This window comes from Canis lupus, chromosome 12 (assembly GCF_011100685.1).
Source record: "Canis lupus familiaris isolate Mischka breed German Shepherd chromosome 12, alternate assembly UU_Cfam_GSD_1.0, whole genome shotgun sequence".
Taxonomy (NCBI): domain Eukaryota; kingdom Metazoa; phylum Chordata; class Mammalia; order Carnivora; family Canidae; genus Canis; species Canis lupus.
This window is the reverse complement of record NC_049233.1, coordinates 12535334-12547202: the sequence shown is the minus strand read 5'-3', so window position 1 is coordinate 12547202 and position 11869 is coordinate 12535334.

The following is an 11869-nucleotide window of genomic DNA, read 5'->3' as shown; positions in this document are numbered from 1 at the left end:
GACTCTGCCTGATTCCCAGGCTGAACAATTCCACGCCCTGGGGACCACAGGCTGGACCAGGAACCTGCCAAGGGAAGGACGGATGCTCCTGGGCCATGGGGGTGCAGCTGGCAGGAGGGCAAAGGCTGGAGCTCCAAATCTCTTTGGAGGGCTTCCCCACCCATCCAGGGAGTTCAAGCTCCCACAGGCAGGGGGCTGGACTATTGTGGCTTCTGCTTGTCTGCCACTGCTCCCGCAGCCCCTCTCCATGTCCCAGCAGAGTGAGCTTCTAAAGATGAGGCCAGCTGTGCCAGTGTATTGTCCGGGACTCCTATTCGTGGCCTCCAGGTCGTCCCCTTACCACTGGGCCCTCATTTCAGCTCTTGGCTTTCAGTTAGCCATCCCCATGGCATGTCTGTCCTCAGCAAATCCTATCGGGGCATGCTGGGCCCCGGGAAGCCGAGTGATCTTAAGAGATGGGTCTGAGGATTGGAAGGGGTGGTGAGCAGAGGACATGCAGCCAGCTGTCACTTTGCTATGGAGGAGCCTCAGACTCACTAGGTGGTGCCCAGGACCACGGGGTGGAACATGGAGTGGCCTTGGCTTCTCCATCACTGCTCCAAGGAGGCAAAAGGCAGGCTGTTGGCTTGGGATCATCCCCCGGGGACTGCCGTGGTATGTCCGATGAACGGCCACTGAGACTCTGCAGGTGCTGGATACACAGGAGGTTCTCAGTAAATAGCAGTCGGAAGGGGGGGCAGAGGCATAGATGATGTCTACAACCCACCCTGAAGACCTCAGCTCGTGCCCTGAAGACGGACCCCAGAACACAGCCTCATTCATATGGCACCCAGCTGCAGAGGAGCAGGACTGATGTCCCTCTGAGCAACCAGAGACATGGCCCAGCCCGTCAGCGAGGGGTGTCTGGCAGCCAGAGGGACAAGACTCTTGAGTCCTGGCCTAGGCAAGCCACATCCTCTCCCTGGGCCTGGGTTTCCCCACCGTTCCAGCTCACACCTCAACATTCAGTCTACATCTCTGCCTACAGCTCCCCAACCCACCCCACTTAGACTGGGAGCTCCTGCAGTAGGGCCTGTCCTTGGCTGGCTCAGCTTTTAATAGGCACTCAGTCAGTGTTGAGCTAATAAGCAGCTGAAATTAAATGCTCTCCTCGCACCCACTCTGTGCCAGGCTTCCTACCCATGCTCCCTATGTGTCACCGGGGATCCTCCCAACAGTGCTACTGGGAAAACTTCTTAATCCCCACTTTCCAGCTAAGGCAACCGAGGTCGAGAGAGTTTGCGGCTGGTGTCCGTTGGGGTGGGGCTGGGGCTGAGCTGCCGCTGTCCGGCTCTGAACCAGAAACAGAGTGCTACCAACTGAGGGCCCCCCTTCCCAGCTTCTTTATGGCCTGGGCGGCAGCAGGCAAACAATCATTGGGGGGTGGGGGGCGGGCGGCTGGCAAGGGTGACCGCAGGCTGGGCGACAGAAGGAACACAGTCTGAGGACACCACTGAAGTGCATCTTCAAACACTGCGGCCGCGCTGTGGGCACCGGGAAACCACAGCCGCCCACATCTCAGCAGCCGGGCCAGCCCAGGGCAGGAGGCCGAGCTGGCAGTGGCAGAGGGCGGCCGAGGGGCATGCAGGACGGCAGGAAGGCAGGGAGTGGGCAGGGCCCTGCCAGGCTCACCCACAGAAGGCCTCCGCTGGTGGCAGGGTGGGCAACACGATTTGCCAAGCCCTTGTCCAAAACTATTAGGAATTTCAAGATGGTAACAGCAGAACTTTAAACCGACCTTAGGGTCCTCTCAAGTGTGGGCCTTCAAGTCACATATTCATGAGGCCGGTCCCGGCCAGTAGGCTGTTTGCCCAGGCTCCCAGCCCCTGGTTCTTCTTGGCAAGGCTCTTGGGTAGTAGATACCGTGTAAAAGGTCTGGCCCTTCCTTGCCTAGCGGGGCCCATGTAACCCACAGTACAGGGCAGGGCATGGCAGGGCTGACAGAAGGGCCAGGCATCAGGAAAAGTCATGCTGGGGACTTTTTTGGAAGCCATGTGGATAAGGCCATGCCAGCACACTGCTGGGATGGCTGGCAGATAGGCAGGCAGGCAGGCAGTGTTGGGCCTGCTTGGTGACTCATACCCGCCTGGCTGCTCAGAGATACTGTGCTGCTGCTTCCACTAGGAAGATGCTGGGAGAGGTCCTGGGGTATCCAGATTCCCCGGCTGGGCTACCCACAGACCTGGAGCCCGCAGGAAAGCCCAAGGTCCTGTGGGTGCCGAGAACCGGGCAGGTAGCTTGGCCTCTGGAGGAGGGTATTCTATCACCAGAAAGGACTTAGAGCCTTCTTTGAGCCTACATCCCCCAGGCTGACCCTTGGCAACAGGGATGACTGTGTTCACAGGCTCATGGCCCACCTCTGCCCTGCATAAGATGTCCCTAAGGAGCTGGGCTGAGTTCCAGTTGTGTCTGCCACCATGGTCCTCAGCATAAGGAAATACTGGTGAACATACGAGGTAGGAGGACATCAACTCCTGCCTCATTTGTTTTAGGGCTGACATTTAGCTTGAAGGTCAAAGAACGGAAGTATGCTCTTGGTTAGCAAAATGGCAGGACATACTCCCTCCACACATGAGTTATGTGCACATCTGTGTGTATGTGTGTCCTTGTGGGAAAGCATGTGTGAGGAACATACGTGTATAGAGTGAACTTATCATATGGAGGGTGAAGTTCTCGATCTTGATCGAGGTGAAATATGCCTGTCTGTTTGGGGGTGCACATAATACACACATATGCGGGATGAGGGATGTGCAAGTGTAGGTAGGGACACGGGGCATGAGGTGCATGCACGTGTACATGTTCTAGGTGGGAGGCACCTGTGCCCACTTGGGGAGTACCTGCACACACAGGGGCCATCCTCTGCTGCTTGGACTTCATCTCTGAGCCAGTCACCCCACGGGTCCAGGGGCCAGACTTACTCATGGCCTTGGGATTTCAGGCTGCCTGGTTAAGTCTAGACTCTGCCCCTAACTCACTGTGTGCCTTTGGGCAAGTTACATAAACCTTCTTTGCCTCAGTTTTATCATCTGTAAAAGGGGCTTATGATAGCACCTCCTTCATAAGCTATGAGGTATGAAAATTGGTGTTTGGTACCTACCTAGTAAGGGCTCAACAAAAATTAGCTGTTATTAGTACCCGGGTTGGTACTGGGGGCTGGGGGCTGCTGCTGAATTGGCTGCTGAGAACAGGGTTGGGGCCTGTATCCATTCATCTCTATGAAGGCGATGGGCAAGTTCCAAACACTGGCTTCCCCGGCCTGAGAGGCGAGAATAGGGGAGGGGACGGCCCCTGACAGTTCCCTCAGACTCCATAGAAGACCCTGGGGAGGCTGCTAGGAATCCCCAGATTGGGAACACACACATGGCAAGGCATGGCAAGGTAGAAGCAGCTTTTTAAAAAAAAACAGCCCTCCTGGGACAGTTGAGCTGGGCCCCAGAGGCCACCCACCCACTGCAGGGACTGGCGGCCGCTGGGGACGAGGTAAATCACCCGCGATTGCCCTCTGGAATGCGGTCGCTGTGAAAGGTAACACGCATATTACTGCTACATAAACACAGTTAAACTATTTACCATGGCCTCGGCCTGGCGGCCCCAGGAAGACCCTGCCATGCAGGGGTGGGTGGGCCAGCCTCAGTTCTGCAGGCCACGATGGTTGGGGAGAAGGATTTATTTTGGCAGGAACCAGATCCCTGGCACTTTCCCCGCTGCCACCCAACCAAGGGCCTGGCATGGCCCAAGGGAGGCATCTTTTCCCAGCCCAGAAAAAAATGTATTTTGAAATTATGGCATGTCAAAGAACAACAAAATCTCTTTGTTTTGTTTAAGCCCTTGTCCTTTAGCCCATTTTGTGGTGGGCACTTTTTTCAAGTAAGCAGGAGCTTCAGTCCTCAACCCCGAGAATGCCCTGGGGTAGATTTCCTCAGGGATCCTGAGGAAGAAGGTTCAGCTCTGCTCCCCAGGAGCCCCCGGTGTGTGGGAAAGAAGCGGCCCCCGCCTGCCCGCAGCAGCCTCTGGTCTGAAGGCAGAGACGCAGCTCCGCTCTGTCCTCAGCTCTCTCCTTTGCTCTTGCTCACTCTCTAAGAGTGGAGGCACAGTTCTGTTCCTCAGAATGGGAAGCCCTGCCCAATTGGAGGGTGGACGGGACCACCTCAGGGCTCAAGGCCTCAGGCAGACTCACTCAGGGAATGGGCAAAGGCCCTCAGGGTGGCTGTGGCCTTTCAGGCCTTCCCGGGGGAAATATCCCAGTTGTTCCTTAGATTCATTCAGAGCAGGCATCCTTATCTGGCTCTGGTGCTGGTTCTAGCCTGGGTCCATTTCATTTCAGCAGATGAGCCATGGCTTCCTTCCTTTTTGGTTGTTTTTGTTGTTGTTTGTTTGTTTAAAAGTTACCAGGGTCACCAAAGAGGTCAGTGAGGCTGACAAACGTTGGAGGGATTTACTACCAGGGTGTGGAGGCCCTGCCCACCTCCCAGCCTCCTCCCTGGCCCCTCCAGGCCTCCCCCTCCTCCCCTGCTCCAGGGGCTGCCCCTGCATCCGCTTCCTGTGCCCGCTCCTGCAGCTCCTGTACCCGGAGGGCCCCCCTCAACCCTTCCCACCGGTCAACAAGCCCTTCTTTTCTCCCAGCGTCTACACAGCCCAATCCAGTTCATCCGGGTTAATCTGCTCATCCTCCATCTCTCCTGCTAGTAGTCACCACTATTCACTGAAGGGCTTTGCCACTCCCAGCGCTGGCCTCGGCCTCCTTAGCTCCAAGAAGACGAAGAAGACGCGCACTCCAATTTGCCACTACCCCGCGGCAGGTGGGAATTTCCCGGCCCATTACAGCAAGGAGGAACCCGAGGCTGGGAGAGGCTGGCTCTTCTCTCCCAGGTGACATAGCTGGCGAGTGGGATGGGGTCCGATGGCTGTGCTCTGTCCACGGCACCACCTTGCCTGCCCAACCCCACGCCCCCTGGATCCAGGAGCAACCCGTTCTCTAGTAGGTGGAATCAGAAAGGGTTCAGGTGGGGTTTTGTTTTAGTAAGTGAGTGAGGTGATCATTCAAACAGTTGATCTCCGAAAAGAGCAGTTGCCCTGATCATGCTGCTCCTTCAGTACATTTTTGTTCTTGTTTTTTGATTCACATTTCATTTATTTGTATCAACAAGTGCAAGAGGCCAAAAAGCAAGTCTCTGCCATATCCCAGTGCCATGGGCCCCTTCTTTCCAGGGGCTTCAGCTGTGGTGAATCCACCCTGAGGCATCCCCTGCCTCGAGAGCATTCTTGCCTGGCTTCCCGTGGTTTAATTCACTCACATGCACTTTTAAAGTCAATTAAACTCATCACATCAGAATCAGAACTTTTTTTTTTTACCCAATTTAATCCAATTATTCTTTGAACTTGATTTCAAATAACAAATAAACTCTTTGCTTGAGGACAGTTTTAGATTTACAGAAAAATTGCAAAGGCAATGCAGAGTTCCCTTATACTCCACACCCATGTCTATGATAGACATCTTCCAGAGTTTGGTATATTTGTTCTAATTAATGAACTCATATTGATACATTATTTATTGTTAACTGAAGTCTCTACTTTTTTCAGATTTACTAATGTCCTTTTTCTTTTCCAGGATCCCATCCAGGACACTGTGTTGAATCTAGTCCTCACGTCTCCTTAGCCTCCTCTTGGCTGTGACAGTTCTTCATTTCCTTTTTTTTTTTCCCATTTTTTTTTTTAATTTTTTATTTATTCATGATAATCACAGAGTGAGAGACAGAGGCAGAGACACAGGCAGAGGGAGAAGCAGGCTCCATGCACCTGGAGCCTGACGTGGGATTCGATCCAGTTCTTCATTTCCTTGTTTTGGATGACCTTGACAGGTTTGAGGGGTACTGGTCAGATATTTCTATAGAATGTCCTCCATTAGGATTTGTCTGGTGTTTTTCTCATGACTAGGCTTGAGTTAGGTATTTATGAAGGAGGAATACAGAGAGATAAAGTGTTAACTTTCCTCATGTCATATCGAAGGTACAAATTATCAAGATCACTTATCACCATGGATATTGACCTTGATCGTCTGGCTGTGGTGATGTTTGTCAGTTTTCTTCACTTTTCCTCATGCCCACCGCCACTCCCCTGCCCCCTGCCCCCTACCCCAGCCCTTTCCATACTAATCTCTTTGGAAGGAAGCCACTATGCAGAGCTTACACTGAACAGCTGAGGAGCTATGATCTCCCTCCTTGAGAGTGAAACATCTACCTCACTATTTGGAAGTCAGTTCTGCACAGGAGATTTGTCTCTTCATTCCCATTTACTTATTCAATCATTTATTTATACCAATATGGACTCATGGAAATTTATTTTATCCTTCAGGTTATAATCCAAACTACTTTATTTCATTTGAAACTGTTCCATCTTTGGCCCTTGGGAGTCCTTTTAGTTGACTCCTTTGGGGTTTTTTGAGCACTTCCTTACTTTCTGACACTACAAGATACTGGCTTGCCTTGTATATTTCCTGTCCCAGTCCCAGAATCAGCCTTTACTCCAAGGAGCCCTGGAGTATAGAGCCAAGATCTAAGCCCCAGATGTGCTTGGGGTATAGTTGCTAATAGACCCAGCTTACAGAGAAAGGAAATATATGTGTGGGTACTAACCCATGTATGCATACATTTCTATATGTATTTCTTTTTTTTAAGATAGATTTATTTATTTATTTATTTATTTATTTATTTATTTATTTATTTATTTATTTATGATACACACATAGAGAGAGAGAGAGAGGCAGAGACACAGGAGGAGGGAGAAGCAGGCTCCATGCCATGCCGGACAGGACGTGGGATTCGATCCGTGGACTCCAGGATCGCGCCCTGGGCTGAAGGGGGCGCTAAACCGCTGAGCCACCCAGGGATCCCTCTATAAGTATTTCTTATGTAACCATCTATATCTATTTGAAGCTAAACATGGCCCCAACTCGATTACCACATGGATCATTCTAGCCTTCTCCCCTTTACTTGTCTGTAACCTTTCATTCCAGCAGTGAGAAACCTGGCTCCCACCATCTGCTATTCATCTACTTAATTGCTTGACTCCAGTACACATGTATATGATTTCAGATTGCTAACCCATATTTCTATGGGAAACAACTTGATCAATGAGAGTCCAGTGCTTATGCACTGTTCCTCTGTCTTTGCTCTTACAGATTCTATTCATTTCCAGAGTGACTTAGCATCTTTCCTTCCATTCCTTTCAGTGAGGTGTTCTAAAGTTTTGAAGTTTTGTAATATAGTGATTCTTTTGCCACAGTCTACATTCTGTCCCATGACCTCCCAATCCCCTATGTGCTTTTTTTTAATGCACATAGATTGAGGCTCACTCTTTATACTGTTAGGTTCTGTGGGTTTTGACCATCACTGTGTTATGTATTCACCATTTTGGTGTCACACAGATGGCCTAACCACCCTGAAATATTTCTTGAGCTTCATCAATTCAACTCTCTCCCCACCCTGATCAGTTTACCATCTCTATAGTTTTGCCTTTTCCAGAGTGTCATATAATGGAATCATACAGTATATAACTTTTTCGTACTGGCTTCTTTCACTCAGCAATACTCATTTAAGATTCATCCATGTCTCTGTGTGGCTTGACAGCTCATTTTTTTAATTGCTAAATACTGTTAAAATGAGTGAATATTCCACGGTTCATGTATTCACCCATTAAATGACATCTTGGTTACTTTGGCAATGATATTTTTGTAAATTCTGAATAAATTGCTTGTATAAATATTTATGTGCTGGTTTTTGTATTGGATGTAAGTTGTAAAATCAGTTGAGTAAACACCTAGAAGTGCAATGATTGGATCATATATGGTACACACACACACAATAGAATACTACTCAGCCATCAAAAAATGAAATCTTGCCATTTGCAACAACGTGGCTGCAACTAGAGGATATTATGCTGAGTGAAATAAGTCATTCAGAGAAAGACAATTATATGATCTCACTCATATGTGGAATTTAAGAAACAACACAGAGGATCATAGGGAAGGGAGGGAAAAATAAAACAAGATGTGATCAGAGAGGGAGACAAACCATAAGAGACTCTTAATCATAGGAAACAAACTGAAGGTCGTTGGAGGGGAGGGAGTGGGGGATGGGTTAAGTGGGTGATGGGCATTAAGGCAGGCATGGGAAGGAATGAGCACTGGGTGTTATATGCAACTGATGAATCACTGAACTCTACCTCTGAAACCAATAATACATTATTATGTTAATTAACTGAATTTCATTAAAATTTAAAACTTTTAAAGAGTATTTTTGTTTTATAAGAAGCTGCTAAACTTTTTTCACCTGTACCACTTTGCATGTCTACTAATGATGAATGAGAGTTCTGTTGTTCCCCATCCTCACCAGCAACTGATATTGCCAATTATTTTTTTGGATTTTAGCCATTTGATTAGGTATGCTGTGGCTTCTTGTTATTGTTTTAATTTACATTTCCCTAAGGACAAATGACAGTGAGCTTCTTTTCATATATCTATTTCCCATATATATTTTTTCATATATATATATATATTTTCTTTGGTGTGCTGTCTATTCAGATATTTTGCCCATTTTTAGATTGAGTCATCAAATAACTTTTGATTTATTTATTTATTTTTAAAAGATTTTATTTATTTATTCATGAGAGACGCACAGAGAGAGGCAGAGATATAGGTAGAGGGAGAAGCAGGCTCCCTGCGGGGAGCCTGATGTGCAACTCGATACTGGGACCCCAGGATCACAACCTGAGCCAAAGGCAGACGCTCAACCATTGAGCCACTCAGTAACCCCAACTTTTGATTTTTTTTTTTTTTTTTAAATCTGCCTCTAAGAGAGGAGGGTCCAACTCAACTGAGCACTGTCAGCATTTAGGTGAGACATCTAAGAAGTGTTTGTGGAATAACATGGAGACCTGGAATCCCATAGCTAAAAGACACCTCAGGGTTCTTTTACAGGAGAGGAAAATGGGATTTTGCGAGGGGAAGTGGTGGAGTGGCAGAGACATCTATTATTCACCACATATCCCAGCGCTCCCCATCACTTACTAGACCCCCTCATTCTCAGATGCGATGATAAGGGTAGTCCTGGCCAATGGGCTGTGAATGGAGATGCTGTCCATCACTTCTGGGCCAAAGCATCAGAGAGCCAGTACATAGCTCTCCTGCTCTTTCTCTATCCCTACAGGCACAACCATGGAAGCCATGTGTCTCAATTTGGTATAGCCAACATCTGGGGTTCCTAATAGACTATGTAGAGCAAAGCCCCTGCCAATCTGCCTGGGCTAAATTGTGTGAGCTAGAAAGAAACCTTTGTGGTGTGAATCCACTGAGACTTCAGGGGTCATCTGTTACCATGGCACAGCATGGACTATCCTGACTTACCCAGCCAGTCATTGGGTCATGCTTTTGGCATAATGCTTACATAATCAGAGTCCCCCAAACCTGCAGGTTTGCTGGCCCCAAGGAGGAAAGTTGCTTAACAGAGAGAGATCATTTAAACGAGTAATATGTAATAATATGTAATATGTACTGTAATATGTACTGATACCTACATGTCCTGGCCCCATGTTGGCACTGAACCTTCATTATCTCTGCTCCGTCTAGAAGATCCAGCTCTCTGCTTAACAGTCTACTCTTGCCATTCACTGGGTCTTATCTCTCCAGATGACATGTAGGGGTTGACGTGTCATTGGAGCTAGATTTTCCAACAGCAGAACAATCTTTATGGGATACTAAGGTAGATCCCCCACCCTCAAGCCCTCAAAAGTCCTTATAAATCATATATCCCCCCCTCAAAGTGTTTCCTAATGGGAAGCAAGTCTCAGAAGCTCTGTTCGATCTTTTGCTGCATCTTTTATTCACATCCAGAACTTACTTTCAGCCAACCCCATCCTTTCTAAAAGTGGGAGACATTTCCATCCCATTGTTCAGAAGACAAGCACCTGCCAGTACTTAACACCCCTCTTTTCCAGCTCCACCCTGCCTGAAGCAAATTGCCCTGGGCTGGGCCTCATAGTAGCCTGCTGGCCCTGCTTGAAGCAGCCACATTATCCCAGCCTTCTGATCCCAGTATCTGGGGGCTGGATGCAGCCATTAGGGTAGGGAATGAGCCTCTCTCTGTGTGAAGAAGGGAAGTGATGTGCACAGGGCTCAAAAATTGAGACCTTGACCTCATTAGTGCAATGCTCTGGTCAGTGAGCTTGCAGAAATGTGATGTTGTTAATTAAGCACTGATTTATTTAATCCCCGTTCTTGTGAAATACATGCATTTGCCTTCTTCTTTCCCCAGAGACTGTAAACTCCCGGGGGTAAGGGGGCACAGCAGGGGGTGGAGCAGGAGGAGGACCAGCCTGGGGTCACCCAGACCTGGATTCGTTCACTTCCTGACTGCTCTGACCCTGGGTAACCTTCCTGAGCCTGGGATTGGGTAAAGATTACAAACTTGGCACTGTGCCTGGCACGTAGGAAGCTCTCAGTAAATTATAGCCATTATTATCATGCTGTTAATTATTATTTTATTCTAGCAACTGAAGAATGATTTTCCATTGCTCCCTCTTGATTCTTCAGAGGCCATAACTTGTCGACTGTTATTGTCCAAAAGAGCTTTCTGCTGTGGTGGAAATGTTTAGTAGCTGCACCGTCCAGTATGGTAGCCATCAGCCTCGTATGACTACTGAGCACTTGAAAGGTGGCTGGTACAGCTGAGGAACTGAGTGCTTAGCTGTACTGAATTTTATTGCAAAGTTAAATGCAGAAGCTCCTGATTTATGACAGTTCAACTTACAATTTTTTGACTTTATGATGGTGCAAAAGTACTACGCATTCAGTAGAGATTGTACTTTGAATTTCAAACTTGGATCTTTTCCCAGGCTAGCAATATGCGGTACAATATTCTCTCATGATGCTGGGCAGTGGCAGCCACAGCTCCCGGTCAGCTACGCTATCACGAGGGTAAACAGCCCTTACGATGATTACAATGATTCTGTCCCCATACAACCATTCCGTTTCTCACTTTCAGTACAGTGTTCAATAAATTACCTGAGATACTCAACACTTTATTATAAAATAGGCTTTGTGTTAAATTATTTCATCCAGTTTTTGGCTAATGTATCTTGATGTTTAAGGTAGGCTAAGCTAAGCTATGATATTCAGGTTAGGTGTATTCAATGCATTTTTGACTCACGATATTTTACATTTACAATGGACCTATCAGATTGTAACCCCATAAGTTAAGGAGGATCTCTAGTCTCATGAACTTACTGGCTACTATATTAGGCACTTTAGGTGCAGAGGGTGAGAGCACAGGCTCAGGGGTGGACCATGTGGCTTCCCATCCTACTTCCTAGCTGTTAAGACTTTGAACTAGTTACTCAGCCACTCTGGGCCTCAGCTTCCTCATCTGCAAAGTGTGGATATTATAGTAGAGTGGTTTCTCTTCATCTGCGGTTTCACTTTCTGCAGTTTCAGTTATTCACGGTCCACCTTGGTCCAGAAGCAGCTGATCCTCCCTCGGACTTGGGATCAGAGGGTCAATAGCAGCCTAATGCTAAGTCACAATGCCTCTGCCATTCCCGCACTTCATCTCATCACGTAGGCATTTTATCATCTCACTCATCACAAGAAGAAGGGTAAGTACAGTACAATAGGATATTTTGAGAGAGAGCGAGCACATTCATGTAACTTTTTTTTTTATATAACTGTACACAGTTACAATTGTTCTATTTTATTGTTGGTTATTGTCGTTAATCTATTACTGTGCCTAATTTATAAATTAAACTTTATCGTGGGCATGTATGTGTAGGAAAAAACATA